General features: G+C 36.4%; 1 protein-coding gene and 1 long non-coding RNA gene across 5 annotated transcripts in view; one reads left to right on the top strand and one right to left on the bottom strand.

Annotated features, from left to right (window-relative positions):
* LOC132768520 (uncharacterized) overlaps positions 1 to 19,731 on the top strand; it is a 48,715-nt gene extending 28,984 nt beyond the window's left edge. The window contains exons 2-4 of the long non-coding RNA XR_010909228.1: positions 282 to 361; positions 1,085 to 1,197; positions 19,544 to 19,731. This is a non-coding gene — a long non-coding RNA (uncharacterized lncRNA). The remainder of the gene's footprint in view (positions 1 to 281; positions 362 to 1,084; positions 1,198 to 19,543) is intronic.
* STX8 (syntaxin 8) overlaps positions 1 to 19,879 on the bottom strand; it is an 82,416-nt gene that overhangs the window by 35,036 nt on the left and 27,501 nt on the right. The window contains exons 7-8 of one of the 4 annotated variants that reach the window (XR_010909227.1): positions 4,913 to 5,093; positions 1,249 to 4,669 (exon numbers count right to left, since the gene is read on the bottom strand). The exons of the other annotated variants lie outside the window; for them this stretch is intronic. The gene's annotated coding sequence lies outside the window, so the exon portion shown is untranslated. Of the gene's footprint in view, positions 1 to 1,248; positions 4,670 to 4,912; positions 5,094 to 19,879 lie in introns of those variants that run through there. 4 annotated transcript variants of the gene reach the window in all.

Raw genomic sequence — 19,879 nt, 5'->3', positions numbered from 1 at the left:
ATGAACAACATGACCTATGGATAAATTGAAGGTTGTTCTGTAGAGAGGGGAAAGTGCCGCCACCACCTCAAGAGGCCAGGTGTCCCTCCTATATCCATTTTCCTACACAGGCATTCAAAAAGGCCAAAAGTGGTGTCATGCAAAGAGAATAAAGGAGATTAGTGATAAATCAACTCAAGTTTTTCAACGTCAAATTTTTGACTAAAACGTCTAGGTTTATATATGCACATATATAATACTTATGCCACTTTGTAATGCTTATTTTATCTGATTCTTCACAGAATCTCAAAGGATCACAGTACTAGTTATTCGAACGGAAGCATCTCATGAATGTTAGAGCTCAGGACAATGAGTCAATGCAGTAAGCTCTTTTTTTGGTTGAATATTTTGTTTAATGGTATTTTATTTGCTGACTTTGTGAGCTGCCTAGGGAATGATATTACTGGGAGACCTTTACAAATTACAAGTGTGAAATATTCTCTCTCGTGTCACAGTCAGGTTTTAAATGCCTATATTGACAATAGGAGTGAGGTTTTAGGAAAATGACAATGTTGGGGCCTCTCTTTCCCCCTAACACTGACATTGTTCTCTCAAAACCCTACATTTCAATGAATTAGACATTTAAAAAAAATCTCAGTCTAGAATTGTAGTTAAAGTGAGGAAATCATTTTTCCTGGTGACTGGCCATAGATACGGACTAGGGTCCATGCTAGAAGCCCTAGTCATGGGTTCCTCACTTTTGCTAAAAATTTGTTACTTGGTCAAATATGCAAACTAGCAAGGCTTCTCTATATGTACCACTCAGCATTTTAGTCAACTAAATCAGCACTTCAGGGCAGGGCAGGAAGATATTTCCTTGACAGAAATCTCTCATAGACAGAGCCAGGAAACACCGTCACTTCTCTCCTGAGGCGAGCTCTTTACAGTTCAAATACTATTCCAACTGGAATTTACAAATGAAAGATTTTAAAGACCACACTATTTTGTGCTTTTAATATTCAATTAAGATTTGGCACAATTGGAGTTTGAAGATTCAATTTGGCACCATTGAAGATATTTTTTCAAACTTTATTTAATTTTTTAGATCGAGTGTTTAGTGCTGTAATATGCTGGAAAAATACTGTGAGATGAATGAAAAGTCTATGGATGGAATCATTCTTCAGGCACAAGAAGATTTAGCAATACCAACAAATCAAGGTAAACAGAAGGGTTGGTTTTTTTCGGTTATTTAAAAAAATACCCAAATAATTTAAAAAAAGACCACAACCACCTTCTTGAAGGTACAGTTCTGCATCTCTTCAGCAATGACAAGTTTGGCTGGGATTTGAGTAGAAAATTTTGAGATCAAGATGTGAAATTGTACTCATGAGATGATTTCAAATTTATGACCTAAAACAAAAACAGTATTTTCAAGAAGTCCAATACATTGATTAAAAGCAAACATGGCTAAATTAATGAACAGACAAAGAAAAATCAGGAAGGTATTATTACAGTCATCTTAGGGCCACCAATATGAAGATTTTCAAACCCATGGATGCTTAAGTCCCATGAGATACAATGGCATAGCTGTCTGTTATACACAAATAAAATGGCAAAATCAATATTGTCTTTTTGATATGGGGGATTTAGTGGATACAGAAGATTGACTGTAATATTCTGTGATAATATATTAGTCAATTACTTCCCTAAAGAAAGGAACAGGAAATACAGACATAACACTGCAGCATGCTGAAGAACAAGACAATCAACAGGGGTTGCACCAATAGTTACCCTTTCTGTACAACAACTAGCTGAACCTTCACAAAATATTGCAAAGCCAGCTAAAACAGTATTTCTTTTTGTGTTTTCTGGTTATCATGAACTAAACTAGCATACATCCAAATATTCCAGGAATACACTGTGGTGGGCTTCAATGTCCACATACATGGGAATCGAATTATGCCAAAATTAGGTAAAAAATAAAACAAAATAAAAAATAAATCAAACTGATCTTTTATTGCAGATTGAATGAATTACATATTTCTGTACCCTGCATCTCCTAAGGACAGGAAAAAACAACATTCAGCAATCTATGCAAATAATCATTTGTAAGCATTCAAAAATATTATTCAAACAGGTGGGTGAAGTGATATATCTTGAGCTTCCTGACAGTAAACATAGGATAAATGGTCATGCTGTTTCATCTTATGTAGGTCTGACTGCTTATTTCTCTGGCACATAACTACAGTTCTCACAGAACTGTTCCCAGCACTCAACAGACCATTCATAGCAGCTGTTATATGAAAATTTAAAGAGTATGCTCACTGGGATTTTACCTTTTGTGTCAGAAATGATATATAGTTCCCGCTGGGAACATGACTCTAATGTTCAGCCAATATGAATGGAACTGTAATGGAAGATCACGCGGGGGAGGAAGACAGTGTCACAACCCAAATCCTCAATGGTCTCAACACAACCACTCACCAACTTTACACTCTTCCCCCTCTCTATCCAGACTGATAATACGGAGAGAATCCTCAGTTTGTCAGGCTTCTCCTGGGAATCAGCTGTGTATACATAGATACAACAGCACACAAATCTGAAGAAACATCACACTCTCCAGCAGTACTATATTCAAGAACAATATACTTAGAATAGAATAAAATGTTCGGACAACTTTGCTATGCAAGACTGTGATACTGATGCTGTGTTATTTTCTTATCAGATATGTCACAAAGGTATGACAAAATTAGAACATACTAATTTTCCAACATCCTTTTGACACAAACAACCAGGTACTGTCAATACGAGATGCTATGTACTGACAGCATCAGGTTTTGAGTTGAACCAGAATATTAATTATGAATGCATTAGGGTAACGTTCCATCCCCAGAAGTCTTTCTCATGAATCCTCAAAGTATAACCGTAGGTGGAGTTATAGACCTCCCCTGAAATGATCAGCAAATGCTTCATCAGGGTGAGGTTTGCAAGAATGAATACTTCTCACTTTAAAGATTTGCTCTTCTTAGTGGCAGGAAGAAATCCTTCCTACAAATCAAATCTGTGGATACCCCAGCATTGCAAATTGCAGAATAACCAGGGGGGGAAATTATTTGCCATATTAGTACACAACCAGGAAAATTCTAAAATGTAAATAATTTATAAATTTTGATCAAACATGCAAGTGTTGAACAAAAGTGGAATGCAAGTTACTGATATGCCTTTTAGTTATGGCTGCTGGACTTCCTGTTTTTCAAAGCCCTTTCCTGTCTCTGATGTAGACCCTATCATTTTTCCCATGCTGCCTTCTCCAATCTTATACCAGTCACCACAAAAAGATGTCAGCTTTCTAGAGCTGTCAATGGGCTATTAATGACTTTGGAGTTTAGCCTTCTGCATTCTGCTCATGATTTCACAGTTAATCCAAGCCAAAGGTGAGCTTGACACAACTTGAATATCAAGTTTTCCAAAAACATTGGAACTAATATTCTACTTTCTTCCTTCATGTCTGCATTGAGATGGTACAGAATTTAAACACTTGCAGCCTTAATTCTGGCTAGCATAAAAGCAACTGGCCCAAAGACTAGGTGCCCTCATAAGCATTCTTTTATATTTTGTCTCATCAACATGCTCTCTGAGCAACTTGGAAATGTCACTAAAACTACGCAGAATGGATACAGCAGGCAACTGAAATGAAGGCAATAAGCAACTCCAACAATCATTCCTAAAGTAAGACATCCCATGACTATTTTCTCCTTCAGTATATGTGGATCTAATTTAGTAGCTATGCTGAAGGATACTTTTAGCTGTATTTTTTTATCATCCAGCTTTCACAGCACAAATCACCACAAAAAACTCCCACAAAGCCTCAGTAGCCAACTCAGTATAATATGAGTTGAATATTACTTCATGCAATTTGTAAAAAAGTCTCTCTAAATCCTTTTGCTGAAGCAACTACAAAGGGCACATTTAGCATTTTTACAGTGCAAAAGACATAAGGTCAAGCCCTTTGTTTGAATGCCCAAAGCGTAATTCTTATTTGATAAAGAACGTAAAATATTGTATTCTTAAGAAATCTGACACATGCATACTGGGGGTGAAAAGAGGGCAACAGTCTTAATTCATTTAGACATATTAATGCATCCTCAGCCCCCACCCCAAATGCATAAATGCAATTATGACCTCCCTTGATTGGCTGCCAATGTGATATAAGTCTAAGAGAAATGAACCTTTTCTACTGAGACAGAACAATAAATGGGTTTCCTTGAATACAGTGGTTGAGGAATCCAAGTTCCTGACCTCAAATGTTTTACTAGTAGTGCTCTATGCAGTGGGGAACAATCAGAATGACATCTGCTGAAACACGAGTGATTTACGATATAATTGGTTTTGCATATGTGCCAAGAGTAAAACTCCTAAACCCAACAAAAATCAAGATTAATTACCAATTTAACATACGAAAAGAGAACTGCAAAATACAGGTGGTGCAACAGCTCTCTCTGCACTTCTTACAAACTTGTTCTTAAGAAAGTTAGTCCAGAGGTCACACCAAGCGTACTATGCCTCCCATTATACTCCGTAAAAGAGAAAGTAACAGTTACTTATCTTTTTCAGTGCATATTTTTAGCTGCATAGCTGGGTGAAGGAAGTCACAAATCCAAACCATACTGGGAGAGATTCCCTCTGTAGTCTGGACAACAAATTATTAATTATTCCTTCCTCAAATTTAAACAGAGGAGAAAACATGTACATGCATAAGTGCTTATTTCAGCTCAATCAAATCAGAGCTACTTTTCTAGACAAAGTGTATTTGCATAGTTTGAACTATACTATGAAATCTGCAATATAAAAATCAGAAACAGAATTTATAATATATATATATATACACACACACACACACACACACACAACCCTTGAAATAAACTACGCTCACCATATTTCAGCCCTCTAGTTATATGTAGAGACAATCAATGTATTCAAATTTTCAGAAGCCAGAAGTGAGCTACTCAGCAGTCAAAGGGCCACCAGTCTCCGGATTCTTTAAGCATTCCTCTTGGCTTTTTCCAATGCCGTGTATTGCCTTCTCACTATCCTCATCAAGCCTTCTCTTCTACCTGTAGCAACAAATCTTCAGAAAGAGTCTGAAAATGATCCACTGATGATGCAAAAGAAATGATAAGGAAACCTATAGGAAAATTTGATATCCTACTTATGACTATTGTTTTGATTACAGTATCCATGGTTTTGGAGTAGCACAAATTAAACCCTAATGCACAATACAAACACAAAACACACCAGCATCAACAGCTTTGTTATTGGTTGCAACATGAGGCTTTCCAAGTTGAGTAATGCTATGTACTTAAGACATTGTAATCCTGCTCCCTCCAATGAACAAGACAGCATCTGTGGCATAACAATTAAATACCTCATGGTCCGTTTTTTCTCTAAAGGCAAATCTACATAATACATTAAATGTATTAATACCCTAAACCAGAGCTTTCCAAACTGTGTGTTGTGACATATTGGTTTGTCAGCTTCAGCATGTAGGTGTGTTGCGCAAGCATAAAGAGAAATTACTAATATCTTGGAAATGTTATTATCTTACAAATATATATTTATATATATATGAGAAAGGTTTTTATGAGATGTGTGTCCTCATACATTTTGTTATTACAATTTAAGAATGGGTATGTATCTCTTTATAAAGAGTTGGTTTAACCTCTGGCTTGCTAGTAAGACTGAATTACTGTGGCGCAAAATGATGCTTGTCTAAAACGTGAAATAAAAGTTCTACCCTATAGGGATCTGTTCCTATTTCACCTTGGATGCTAAGCAAAGTTAGCTCTGGTTAGCACTTGGATAGAGGACTACCAACAAATACCAGGTGCTATTGGGTATATTTTACAGCAAGAAGCCAGCAAAACTACCTCAGTATTTGTGGGTTAAGAAAGCCCGATGAAATTCAAGGGATTGTCATTAGTTGATAGGTGACTTGAATGCAGATACAGTCACAGACAGTTGCATCTTAATTTTTTTCCATAAGCTAAAGTTATTGCATGTAAAAAAGAAAGGTACAGGAGACCTAAGCCTTCTACTTGCATTCCCTTTTTTATTAAATTCCTGTTCCCAGTATAAGAAAATGGGGTTGAAAAAGTTGTTCTTTCCGCCCCAAGGTCTGTAAAGGAGAAGCAAGAGGTCTAAGCCAGCCTGCCTTCCTTCCTCGCTTCCTTTCTTTTACTTAGACACAGTGGTTACAATCCAGAGTAGGGCCACATACTCTGGACTGGAATAAAAACAGAGAATGGGACTTAGCTGTATACCATCTATTAAATGCTTTAGTACAAGATGCCCTCACTAGTAATGCTTGATATTCTTTCATGGCTTTCACTGCACAATGGCCTCGAAGTGGGCCAGAGACCAGAATTGGCTTAAGAAACTAATGCCCATTTCCTAAACCACTCGGAAGCACAGACCTCAAATTATTTCAGACAGACCACATCCACTACCACTACATGCTCTGTTCTGACTTTGCCTGAAATATTTCGTTGGACAGTACCTACGCTTCTGCAATGTCTTTAGAGAAAGTCTTAATGTATAGGGATTGGGTATTTTTGAAGCAGGGCTTTGATAACACCTGCATATTTAGAGCAGCATTTAATTACAACCTTACATGGCTGACTTTTCTATCCACTGTATTTCCATTGACTGCCAGCAACCAACTTGACAAGAAAGTTTCAGTGGTTCTCAACCTGGGGTCCCCAGATGTTTTTGGCCTCCAACTCCCAGAAATCCTAACAGCTGGTAACTGGCTAGGATTTCTGGGAGTTGTAGGCCAAAAACATCTGGGGACCCTAGGTTGAGAACCACTGGTTTATGTCCTTGCATACTACTTAGGATATTCTTTTTAATATTCTAATTCAGTGATTTCCCCCTTGTTCAAAATCACACCACTGTGTCAACAGCTGTCCAGCAAACATAAAAACCTAGATGTTCAAGCATGTCTAGAGTGAAATGGATTTGCTAGCAATCATAAGAGAATTGTGGACTTAAGGAAGAAATAAACTAACTGCTTTTTTAAACAAAACAAAAAACAAAACATTAATTCTGTGCCAGGGCGGAAGTAAGACATTTCCAAAAGTTTCTCTTTGAACAAGATTGGCCTTACCAAAAAGAAGAGAAAGGCTGTTTCAAGAGACTAGTTTGGGACAACATGAAAAGCAGCAAACTATTATTTTAATGTATTATTGTTGCTCTTTTTACTGCCACAGATGGAAGAGGTGCTCACGGAATTTTGTGACTCATATTCCAAAATGAGCTACCTTTGAGTACATGGGTTGGAGTCGGTGGGGTGGATGGAAGAAGTTGCTATTTACCACTCCACCTCAGATAACAACATGTCTTTAGCAAGTGCTCAGTCCAGGAACTGACCTACCAAGTTTATGATCTTGACCCTGTTATTTTTGATTCACTTCAGTAGGCCAAAAGTGTAATAGAAACATGTGGAAGAACCAAAACAGTAAGGTAACAGTATTTCAACCTCCAGCAAAAAGCATTTCATCTCTTCTGTAAATGATAGACGTTAATTGGAAGCAGCTGGAAAATGATTCATTCTTCCAAAGATAATTACATACACTTATGTGAATCATTAATTTGGGTAATTTCAACTTTTAAAAAACATTTGGAGCTAAGAAAGTCAAATCACAAAGCAGGCTTTTTACTACAGAAGTTGTATGGAAAGATAATTGGAGCCTGCCAAGAATTCCAACAGATATCACTTTAAGGCACAGTGATAATGGCAAAAGAACTTACATATTAGAACCAGCCATCTCAAAATCACAGCAGAAGAGCCAACAAAAAGTATCATGCCCATTTTAATTTATATTCAAAGTAGTCTAAATAAAAACAAACTGTTAACCATATGGGTTTTTTTTAAAACACCTGGAATAGTGGGGGTATATAGTGCACTATTGAGTCATTTATCATGGATTCTTATTTTAAACATTTCCTTATGTTACAATTTTAGAAGGGCACTATTAATTTAAAAGGGAAACTCCTACTTGCAGTGGGGTTTTGACGTATTAGCCACTCTTGAAAATGCACACAATTTAAAACACAAATCCATATGTTTCTTGAAATAAACAAAAACATGATTCTATTTCAAGATAATTTTGAGAAGGTGTGGAGGCATAAAACACCATTTTTTAAAAAGGGAGCCAACTTGGTCTCTCTACTTGGAAGACTCTTAGTTTTTTTAAAGATGAGCATACTGCCTAAAATGGTCTTTCTTTTTCAAATGATCCCAATTTTATTTAATGAGATCTTGTTTAAACAATGGCAAAAATGGCCAGAATCTAGAATTAGACTCAAGATGATAAACAAAGGGAAGGCTTGGGCTTTTCTTATTCAAAGCTGTATTTCACAGCATATGCTATTGTATGACTTAATGAATGACACTTGATAATGTAACAATCCCTCATTACAGGTAGGGCATGATTTACATTTTATATAGCACATCTTATTATATAGTGTGACAAGACTGAAGTCCATACTGAATATAGTAATCACTTTATAAGATGTGCCATCTTAAGAATATGGAATAAATATAAATTTCAGAAGTGGCCAGGAATACTATCATGGACATCACAAGATGTTTTTAAAGGGAAAGAGGGAAGAAACACTGATTATTTATCAGTGTTTGGAAAGGAGTTCTACCACCACTCAAAAGAAAAAATGAGCCTTCTCCATGCTGCTGCATAAATCCAGTAACTTCTGTAGAATTATAGAACACAAAATGCAGGAAGAGCATTGTACAGTCATTCGCTTATTTTTCATATTCTAATAAATAAGATACATCTGCATGCACATGGTTGGGAAAATAGGGTGACCTCAAGAATACTTCCTATTTTTAAACATGCATCCATTTTTTTGATGTCCTGTAGAATTCAAGCTCCACTAATAGCTGCAAATAGGTCTAACTCCTCTCTCACACCCGTGATGCATGAGAGCTTCTGGTGTCAGTTATGAAAAGCTCTCCTCCATCCTCCCTTCTCTCTCCTCCATCCCAACAAACCCAAAATTATTTTCATTTTTAGTCTCAATACCTCTACTTGTTTATGGAAGTAGAAAAGAGACTGACCCTGCTCTTCCCAAGTGATTTAAAGTGCTCCAGTGTTAAACTTAAATAGAGAACACAAAGACATTGACTTATTAATCATCTTGCGCAGTATCCATTGGGAGTAACAAAAACATGTAGTGCTCTGCAATCTACTGGCCTCACTTCCTTGCTATGCACAAAGAGACTCCCTTTCCTGCACATATGGAGAATATGAGGGCAAAATGTCACTGCTGGGACCATTTTTGTCCATATTTCTGTCTACCATACGAACTGACTACAGTGTCCATCCTAGAAAATTGGTGTTTATTCCAGAATGCCTAAAAAGTGCTTGACAACATTTCCTATACAGAGATTAAACATGTTTCTCCCAGTAGAACAAAATCAATCCCAACAACTTCAGAAGAGATAAATAAGTAAACTAATGGATTACGTACCCATGATTTGGTGATGTGATGATTAAAGATATTATAGCTAGACCAAACACAGGGACAGAAACTTTATGAAGGACATATATCAAATATAATAAATGTGGGATAATAATTTCCAAAACTACACTCCCAAGAACCAACTACAACTGTAGGCCAATGTCAATGCATATCTCATAGCATTAGGCAATTCATAGCATTGATCCAGTTCAAATTAATGCTTACATTTTACCAGATGCTCCTAGAGGTTTTATTGGAATCATCATGGGAATATTCCACCAAACTGAAGAGTTTGCATTGGTGCACAGATTTACAAAACAGGCTATAAAGCAGACTGATGACACATCAGCCAACTCAGTCTGCTTAAGGTTGCCTCCAAACTGCATTTTAAGTATCGGCCTGGACTTAGAAAAATTCAATGACAGTCGAAGATGAGGAAGAATTCATAAAGGGTAAATTCCACACCAGATCAGTGGTTTATTATCCATCATTTGATTTAAGAATATGCATGAAATGACAGAAATTAGTTATTTGACACTCTTGTGGATTATTGTTCTTCTGTAATTTGACAGAGAGGAGGGCTTGTGGTTTCAGTTTATACCGATAGAAGCTTATTGCATTTAATGCAAATGCTTCACTTCAATACATTCTCCAGAATTTTTTTTTCCATGTCAGAAGCGACTTGAGAAACTTGAGCAATTCTTCAGATTTAAATTAGGAACAAACAGACTGCTACCACAAAATATAGCAACTAACAATGAAATATGAGAAGCGTTTCTCTTGGTCCTCTTTCTCTTTTATTTCAATATCAATTACATTGTGTAAGAATTGTGTGGGTTCAAATTTTGAGCAGTCACAATCTTGGATGTAAGTGTTGTATGTAGTTCTTTTATATTTTGATAGCAAAGGTATAATTTCCACTATACTAACAAGGATGCAGAGTTTACTGAGGAAATTAAGTTCTTGATAAAGGAGAATTTAATTATTAATCATGCAAAACCCACAGTGATGGGGTGTGTTTTGTTTTTGAGGGGAAAGTAAAATTCATATATGGAAACAAGATAAAATAACTCATTGAAAAGCAACACCATTTCAGTTCATTGGGACTTGAGCTTGATGTTCAACCTTCATGAAATGACACTTGGATGTAGTTAAGCTGAAACCATCACATTCAGTAAAATCTTTCATGTAAAATCAAAATTTCAAATTGAGTTTGGTTGTTACAGCACTTGAAATGTTTACAAAGTTGAATCATTACACAACTGTTGCTTAGTACAGAAATATGGAAAAAATCTACCTCTTTTCTTCTCCGGTACAGAATTTTTTATGAGATTCCTGCTAGCTATCCCTCAAGAAACAGATGCATTTCTCATGAGGGTTGAAACAGAATTGCTTTCCATAGCAATTCAAGGCCATGTTATTGCTTGATGTTGGTTTGCATAAATGTCTCTTGCTTGCAAGAAGTAGTAGTAGCAGTAGTGCAAATCATCATGTTCTTGGGTGAATTTTGTTAGAGTTATCTTGCATACCTATGAAATCATTTTTGTAATCTGAGAGCCTGCCAACCTTCAGCGGTTCTCTAAAAAAAATCTTAGTTCAAGATGTTGGGATTTGTATTTCATCTTATTCTATATAATATATATTCTATGAAAAAAGATTTAGTATAGGGTAGTATTTTCCATTTCTTATTATATGCTTTAAATAAATCATATACCATTTTATGTCTCTAATGTATGCTTTTTTTTGAGTAGGAGGTTTATTAATATTATTTATTTATTTGCTTCATTTATACCCCACTTTTCTCACCCCTGTAGGGGGACTCAAGGCGGCTTACAACTCCGGCAAGATTCAATGCCACTTAAAACATAGTCATAGAGCCTATCCCATATACTAAAAACAGTATTCCATCTCAACAAAGATTTTGCATACCTAAGTCTGGTAAGTCTGAATATATTTTCCATTACTTATTAAGGTACTTGCTGTACAAGTCCCCCAATTGCAAAAATTCCTTGTCTGAATCCTTAACTTTTCAAACAAACTCCCCTTGGATTATATATGTACATTGCTAGGAAATAGTGCTACTTTTATTACTGAACATTTGTTCTGGCTATCAGAAAATTAAGAATCAAAAACTAATAAATAAATATCTAATGAAGTACATGGAATAGGCTATTGACCACACAAACTTCTAGTATTTATGTCTCAATACACGAGAGGATGGAGATCACTGCACTGACTCCATTAAAACAGCAGGCTTTATTAAAATGTCATCTCCTTTCTCCATGTTTGTTTATTTATTTATTTGATTTATATCCCTATGTTCTCCCACTATAAAAACTCAAGTCAGCCAACAATGAATCCAAACCATGTTTATTAAAACACCAAGACATTAAATATGAAATTAAAACTGTAAATAAATATGATCACTATTTGTGATAAAACATGTTAGTCAATCTGTATTTTCCTGAATCCCTCCTTATTATCCAACATTTTCACTTATCCAGTGTACTTTAATTCGCTAAGCTACAGTATGTCCTTTATAAGTTAATCAATGAACTTTGTTGAAGCATATTTAAATATCAACACATTGAAAATAATGTTAGCATCTCAAAAATGATATTGAACAGTTAACATTTTAAAGCAAATGCTCCCATCTTGGGCAATTAATATATTTACTGGAGAACTGATATCTCCACTTTTGCACTGAGACACATAGCTATATACTGTCTGCATTAAAATGTTTTACACTGGATTTAAATCCAAATTTAATCATCCATATATAAGTCTATAAACAATCATTGATGTCACTTAATATGTTTAGTGCTAAGAAAGACATATCACACACTCTTAGAACAGAATGTGAATGTTTGAATGAATTTGTTGCAAAGAAACTAGGTCTTTTTATTATTTTTAACAGTGACTAACTTTCCTTTCCCCCTATAATTACTGGTAACAGGAACCATTCAAAGGCTTTCTTCTATTTCCAAAAACAAATCTCTTGCTAATGTCAATAATCATAGCCGCTATATAAAGCATTTTACAGGATACAGCTGAGGAATAATTATTTTTCCCTTATTGAACATGTTTTTGGTAGGAAGAGGCCATATCATACTGATGAATAAAAACAACAACCCTACTTCCAACATTCAGTTTATTCAGGCCTGATTAAAATGTTACTAGCATTCTTTGAAAAGTACCATAGGAGATTGTTAAGTTCCCACAAACTGTGAAATAAAAATATTATTGTACATCTTCCCTTTTAGCTGAGAGAAGGAAGACAAGACGACCTACACAGCTGGACAGCCACATCTTAGAAACTTGCGAAAGTATTCACAACTCCACCTAACTTTCTAAGTTCCAAACAAATTCCTGTCTCTTACGTTAAAGCCACCACATCTAAACTACCTCACCTTCTGAGGGACTGGATGTACAAATCACATTCTGTAGAGTACCTAAGAGCCTTGCTTCTAACAAAAAAGGTTGAAAGTTTAGCTAAGCCTCAAAGTTCTGCCAGTGTATTGAGCTTTTTACCTATTCTAGCAGATAAGAGATGTGAATTAGCACAAATTACAACTACTTTGGGGGGGGGGGGTCAAATTAACACTTTGTGTCCCAGTGGTGATTTTATATACCTCTATCTTTCTCATCTTTTTTTGCAGCCAAAGCAAAAAACAGCCACTTTATATGTTACGTATTCACTGGAGTCATTCAACATTTGTCTGTAAGAATTTAAAAATCTTTCTCTAGGGTCACTATACAGAGAACAATTGAGCATATAATGCACAATGCCTTCCAGATGACGTTGACTACAGATGCATAGTCTGTTTTCCAATGGCACATCTAAGAATCGAACACTGTGAAGGGAATTACTTGTAATTGTAGTTCAGTAAAGCCAATTCTTAAGGAGGATATCTGGCTCTAAAATATTCAGTTTTCAAGAACGAGAACCATGGGGAGAATTTTGAGGCTCTAATTGATTACCAATCCTTTCTTGAATTTATCTAAAATAGACAGTCTCTTAATTACCCCTTATTTCACATCCAAGGCAGAATTCAACTCAGGAAGATACCCCAGTTATATAACACTATGTAATAAAATCTGACAAATTTTCTGTTCCTGATTTGAAAGTGCTATTTCTTATTTAATTGCACAGCACTTATTTGAAAGTAATTTTATACTCCAGAAACTTTGTTCTTATGGCTGCCACAAACTATGTTGAATTGGTTGAGACTCTACGAAATATTGATTGAAAAACTATAGTAAAATGTGATGCAGGCTGTCTTGCAAAAACAAAGGCTTTGAAGTTTAATAAATGTTTTCCGTGTTTATATGACAGAATTCGAAAATGCCATTTATAACCCAGGAACAAAAAATGTGTGACATAGTGTAATACTTGCATTCAGTCTGAAAAGGGATGGATGAGGGCTAACAAACTGAAGCTTAATCCAGACAAGACAGAGGTTCTCCTGGTCAGTCGAAAGGGCTATCAGCGTATAGGATGGCAACCTGTGCTGGACGAGGTAACACTCACCCTCGTCCAGCACAGGTCTGCAGCTTGGGGATCCTTCTGGGTTCAGTGCTAACCCTTGAACCTCTGGTGTTGGTGGTGATTGGAAGCGTTTCACACAGTTAAAGCTTGTGAGCCAGCTGCGTCCGTACCTCAAAAAGCCTCGTCTGGCCACAATGGTCCACACTCTGGTTACATCCCATATAGACCATCTGGTTGCATCTCAGATGGATTACTACAATGCACTTTACATGGGGCTGCCTCCGAAGATGACTTGGAAACTTCAGTTAGTACAAAGAGCAATGGCCAGGCTGTTAATGGGAGTTAATTATAGGGAGCACACCACCCCCTACTAAAACAGCTCCACTGGCTGCCTATATGTTTCCAGGCCCAATCCAAAGTACAGGTTATAACCTACAAAGCCCTACACGATTTGGGTCCAGTCTACTTGTGCAACTGCGTCTCCTCCTTTGACCCTGCCTGGGCGCTGAGATTTGCCTGGGAGGCCCTCCTCACGGCCCTACCCCTGTCACAAGTGCGGCTGGCAGAGATGAGAGAGGGGGGCTTCTCAGTGGCGGCCTCCCCATCTCTGGAATGCTCTCCCCAAGGAGATTAGACTTGCTCCCACATTAACAATTTTCAGGAAGGGACTGAAAACATGGCTGTGGAGAGAGGCCATCAAAAATGACTAACCATAATTTTAACAGATGGAATTTTAACTGACCCTAGTGCTCATATACTAACAAGAACAGGTAATATGATGTTTCATCTCTTTAATGTCCATGTTTTATGTTTTATATGCTTAATTATTGCATAGTTTATATTGATGTGTGACATTTTTGAGTTATACACCTTCCTATTTATTATGATTTGCTTTCATTTCTGGTGATTTAACTTTGTTCGATTTGTTATGTGTTTTATTATCATTTATACTGCTGCCTTGTTGTAAGCTGCTCTGAGTCCCTTTGGGAGATGGATCAGGATATAAATAAAGCTTCATTCATTCATTCAAAATAATTAATGGAAATGTAAAGGTCAATTTGGTATTATGGCATGCACTAAAATGATAATAAACAAATGGCCCCACAAAACATATAAATTAGCAGTTGCTCAAGTTTCTAGGCAAACAAAAATAACAGGAACTGGGAATTACCAGTACTGTAAACTTCTGGGAAGAAAAGATGGATGCAATCAACTAATAATTATCCTCAGACATGAAATTTCCCAATACAAAATAAAAGAGTATTTTGTAAAGGTATCCATATTTGAGGTGTTACTTCTTTGATATCACACAGAAATATCTTGATCACAGTGAATTACTGTAAATGACACAAAATGTCTAGGTGACTCATTACTTTGTGGTTACTGAATTCTGAATACCAAATTGTTCCAAGAACACATCATGGCAAAAGCCTGCTCAAGGATGTAGGCTCCTTTGGTTGCTGATGTCACAATTGTCCCCATTCGGGTTTAGTTACACATCTTCTTGGAAAAGCATCAGGAAGATTTAGAAAAGTTAAAAGCCACTTCAATGAGATCACCTGGATGCAAGCAATATATCAAGCTCATTCCTTTGGCAAGCAACTTAAGCATTGAGGCAATAAAAAAGGAATCTATAATGGAGCCAATCCTTCAGGGAAAAGAAGTTCTGGTGAAGTAATAGGAATGCTGATGAATTTGTGTTCTTCTAGAGCTTTTTGGGGATGAGTTTTAAAATAACACTAAGTCCCTGTCATCTCCATACAGTGAAATGTTAGGATGCTGCTTCCTTCTTCAAGTTTATGTACTGTGAGATCATAAACATTCAGAAGGGGACAAAGGATGATAAGGTGCTCACATAAATGTAGGGTCCCTTGGTTATCACACTTACATTTTTATCATGTCAGAAGCGAGTTGAGAGTACAGTTAAAATGCATTTTACTCACACTCATGAGTAAAGAGGAGCAAAGGTGAGCAGGGATATGCAAGGAATATAACCACCAACCTCTTCCCTGCCACATTTAGAAGCAAACAAGACTGGCAACTGAATCTTACTGTAACACTAGCAATGGGACAGTGCCTTTGTAAAGGGATTAGATCAGCAAAAAAGCTTCAAGGCAAGATATATGACACACAGAGATCAGTTCTCTAACCAAGGGGAATTACTTGAATGATTCAGGAGGAATGGCAGGGTAGATGCTGTTCCTGCCAGCGGCAACTGTTTCACTTTACTTATTGATAGGACTGCCTCTTCAAAAGATGATTTCAGACCTTCCTAATGGTTCAGCAGGGATGGGGGACAGAACTAAGTCCAAACAGCCCTTTGTCTCCATCTTATAGTTACTAAACTACCATGATGTTTATTTAGACAAACATTCATCATCAATCTTAGAAATTTGCTTCCTAAAAAAATCAGAAAAGTGCTATCACAGAAACTGTTCATACACAACACAATTTTTGTTCAGAAGAAACAACAAAAAGATAACCCATTGCAATACTTATTGATAGTTATTGACCAAGAGGCAGATAATAATTTTTTTTTCATTTATAACCTACAGCTCTGAAACTTTTCAAGTAGTTTGCTATCTTTCTTGGCACCTGCCTCAGGATGAACCCAAGCAAACTGAAAAAAGATACACACAGAATTCACACATGTTTTTGGAATACATACTATTCAGATCTATTATTTCTAACCTATCAGTGTGAGAGCTGGACCATAAGGAAGGTTGAGCAAAGGAAGATAAGATGCTTTTGAACATATATAATGTTGACGCAATGGGAGAAAATGTGGAACAAGATTTTAAAATTTATGTTATGTTATAATTAGAAAGATATTTTTTATAAAATGAAGTGTCAGTGGTATATGACTCCCGAAAACTTTCCTAAGATGACTACGGAGGCTTCCAACACTTGCTGGAAATATAAACAGCAAATGGGATCCTTCTACCATGTTTGGTGGACACGTAAACATGCCAAAAAATACTGGATTCAAATACACAAGGTGATCAAGAAAGTTTGGGGGAAAACATCTAGTTAAAACCTGAGACTTTTCTACTAGGTCTGATTGATACAAATAACTATGATAAACTATTGCAATACATGATCACAGTAGCTAGATTGCTCTACGTGCAGAAATTCAAGCACCAAAAACAACAGAAGATTGGATGATAAAAATGATGGCCTTTGCTGTGATAGATAAATTAACATGTTGAATAAAAGAAGGGACATTGGGAAAAAATGAAAGACCGGAAACCCTTTGTTCATTTTTTGTATGAGGAAGAAAAGGACTTACAAATTTTGATTTTTGAAAAATCTGAAAGGGGGGGGGGGGTGTTTGAGAAAGGAGTCAACACTGGGAAGCCTAGAGGGTGAAGCTTATGTTGTCTTCTTTTGGCCAGGTGAGGACAGATTGGAGGTCATCTACTTCTTTTCTTTTTTTTCTTGGCATTTTTTTGTGTTTGTACTCTATATTTCTTTTCTTGATTCGCTTTTTTGACTTTTAATGTACATTTTAATTTAAAAAATAAAGTTAATAAAAAAGGAAAACTGAAGTGAACTAAGAATGTAATTGTGTAAGGCTCATGCCTTGATATAAACAGGTACTAGTCAGGGAAAAATTTTATTTGTTCATTTGTTCATTGATCAGTTAAAATTACAAAAGGGAACAAACAATAAATAGCCTGCTTCACAACTGATGCCATGAGTTTTCCCTATCTTTTCCTTTGAATATAATTATCTTTTTTATTTTGGTAGATCCAACACATTTTCTCCTTTACTGATTCTACTTTGTAATCCTAGAATAGATATGTGTGTTTGTATAAATGAGTCCTAAGATTTTGGAATGAGATAATTGATTTAAAAAAAACCAGATTCCAAATGTATGTGTGGCAGGCCTTAAAGAAGGATTATAGCAACTTTTTACAAAATTGTTTTGAAGGCTGATATTGCTCTGTCATGGTACAAATGAATAAGCCCAGCAACGGGTGATCAGGCAAGTCCGTTAACCTTTGTGGACATCTCTGTGGGCTTAAGCAATACTGCAGAAAGCCAGAAAAGACTCTTAGGTTGAGTGAAGGTAATGCAGTAAACGGAAGAGCACCAACAAAATAATATCTTGCATACTTGGAGTGTAAACAAGCTAGGGAACAAATACTGAAGAAGTTTCAGTAGAAAGACCAAAGGTCCATTAAATGAGCCAAAATAAGAATGACTGCTACTTCAAGTGTTCTGAACTCAAGCAGCACTCTCAAGCAAGAGACCAGATGGATCAAATCTTTGCAGAGTTCATACAGCTGGCAGTATTTCAAAGTTCTAGCTTTGCCCTGCCATACTATAAGAAATGAAAAGGCTGGAAAAGTTATGGATTTTCTCCCATAGGACCCCATGAGCAAATATGTGAAGGATCCCTCATGTTTAATTTCAAATACTTCCCCTCAGAATGGTTGAGAAGGGCAAATCGGTTGTGCATCTTCATATTCTACATGTTAAATTTAAGCAAGATTAAATCAAACCCATTAAAATCTTACAGCAAAAATTGTTTGCTTTTTTAGTTTTTTACTTCCTTGATCACTACAGATGACAAGGAATTCTAGCCAGACAATAAGCATAGCAAGGGAAGAAAACTCTCCCATTCCTGATCTTCCAAACCCTTTTATTTTTGTTCTGTTTATGAGAAAGTAAGGTGTCTTCCACCAATGCCCAGCATAGAAGCCATTTGTCCATCCACATACTATAGGGGAAGGTAAGTCACTTCATCCACAGGGAGGATAGAAATAAAAAAGGGGGGACAGAATTACGGATGTTTTCTCTACTAGCTTACTTCATAGGAGAGCCCCCCACCTGGCCTCCTCCCACACAGACATACACTGTTTTCAGTGGTCGGCTAACGTTTTAATCCTTTCACTTAAGGGACACATCTCACAAGGCAGATAAAGTTGTACTGGCACTATGGAAAGCCGCTCCCATCAAGGAACTTGGTGTAAAAGTACAGGGTTAGTCAAAATGCATAGGCCAATAAGCCATTCAATTGAATGGCTTATTGGCCTATGCATTTTGACTAACCCTGTATATCTAAGACTAAAGATGGTCTGGCACCTTATAAATCTATGTGCCTCCTAAGGTTCACCCTAGAGGGTGAAACATTACAGACCTAGAACTGAAGGGTAGCACTTCTCCATTCCATGGCTTCCTTTTAGTGCTATTAAGCAGATGCGAAAGAGCACACTGTGACACTGTACTTTTGGGCTCAAAATAAAGTGGTCTCATATAAAACAGCTATGATCAAAACTTTGAAATCTACTACAAAGTACAACATACTAAAAGATATGCTATGTAATCCCATAAAGGGAACTGACGTGATGTTTATCTGCTGGGAAAGGACAAACTGACTGCAGACAAATGGAGGAGGTAGCAAAATGTTACAAAGAACAAGTGTCTTATAACCAGTTTTTTCTTCCAGTAATGTTTGACTACTTTACAACTGAAAGTAATGAACATTTTTGCAGTCTTTAATCTTTAAAGTTACTTTCACAATTGCAGAATTGTGTCCTTTCCAAGAAGTGAAGAAGGACAATCACACTGTTCAAATACTGCCGGTTCGTGCTATGGCAGTGAAAAGAAGGGCAGTGAAAAGAAGGTGAGAGGGAAATATATTTTTTACTGTAGACCAACAACTTGTGGTATTCCAATGTTCAATAGTTGTCTTTGACAAAGAAAATGTAAAAGATTGCATTTTTTAAGATTAATATGTTTTTTATTTTTGATTTACATAAAAAAGTGAAACAAATCTATATACATGTATATATGCTCAACCTTTTTACAATATTCATGTTTGGTTAGGCTCTCCCCTCCTCCCAATTTAGTGACTTCCCGTCC

This window comes from Anolis sagrei, chromosome 2 (assembly GCF_037176765.1).
Source record: "Anolis sagrei isolate rAnoSag1 chromosome 2, rAnoSag1.mat, whole genome shotgun sequence".
Taxonomy (NCBI): Eukaryota; Metazoa; Chordata; class Lepidosauria; order Squamata; family Dactyloidae; genus Anolis; species Anolis sagrei.
Note: the sequence above shows the minus strand (reverse complement) of the source record. Positions and strands in the feature narration are given on the sequence as shown.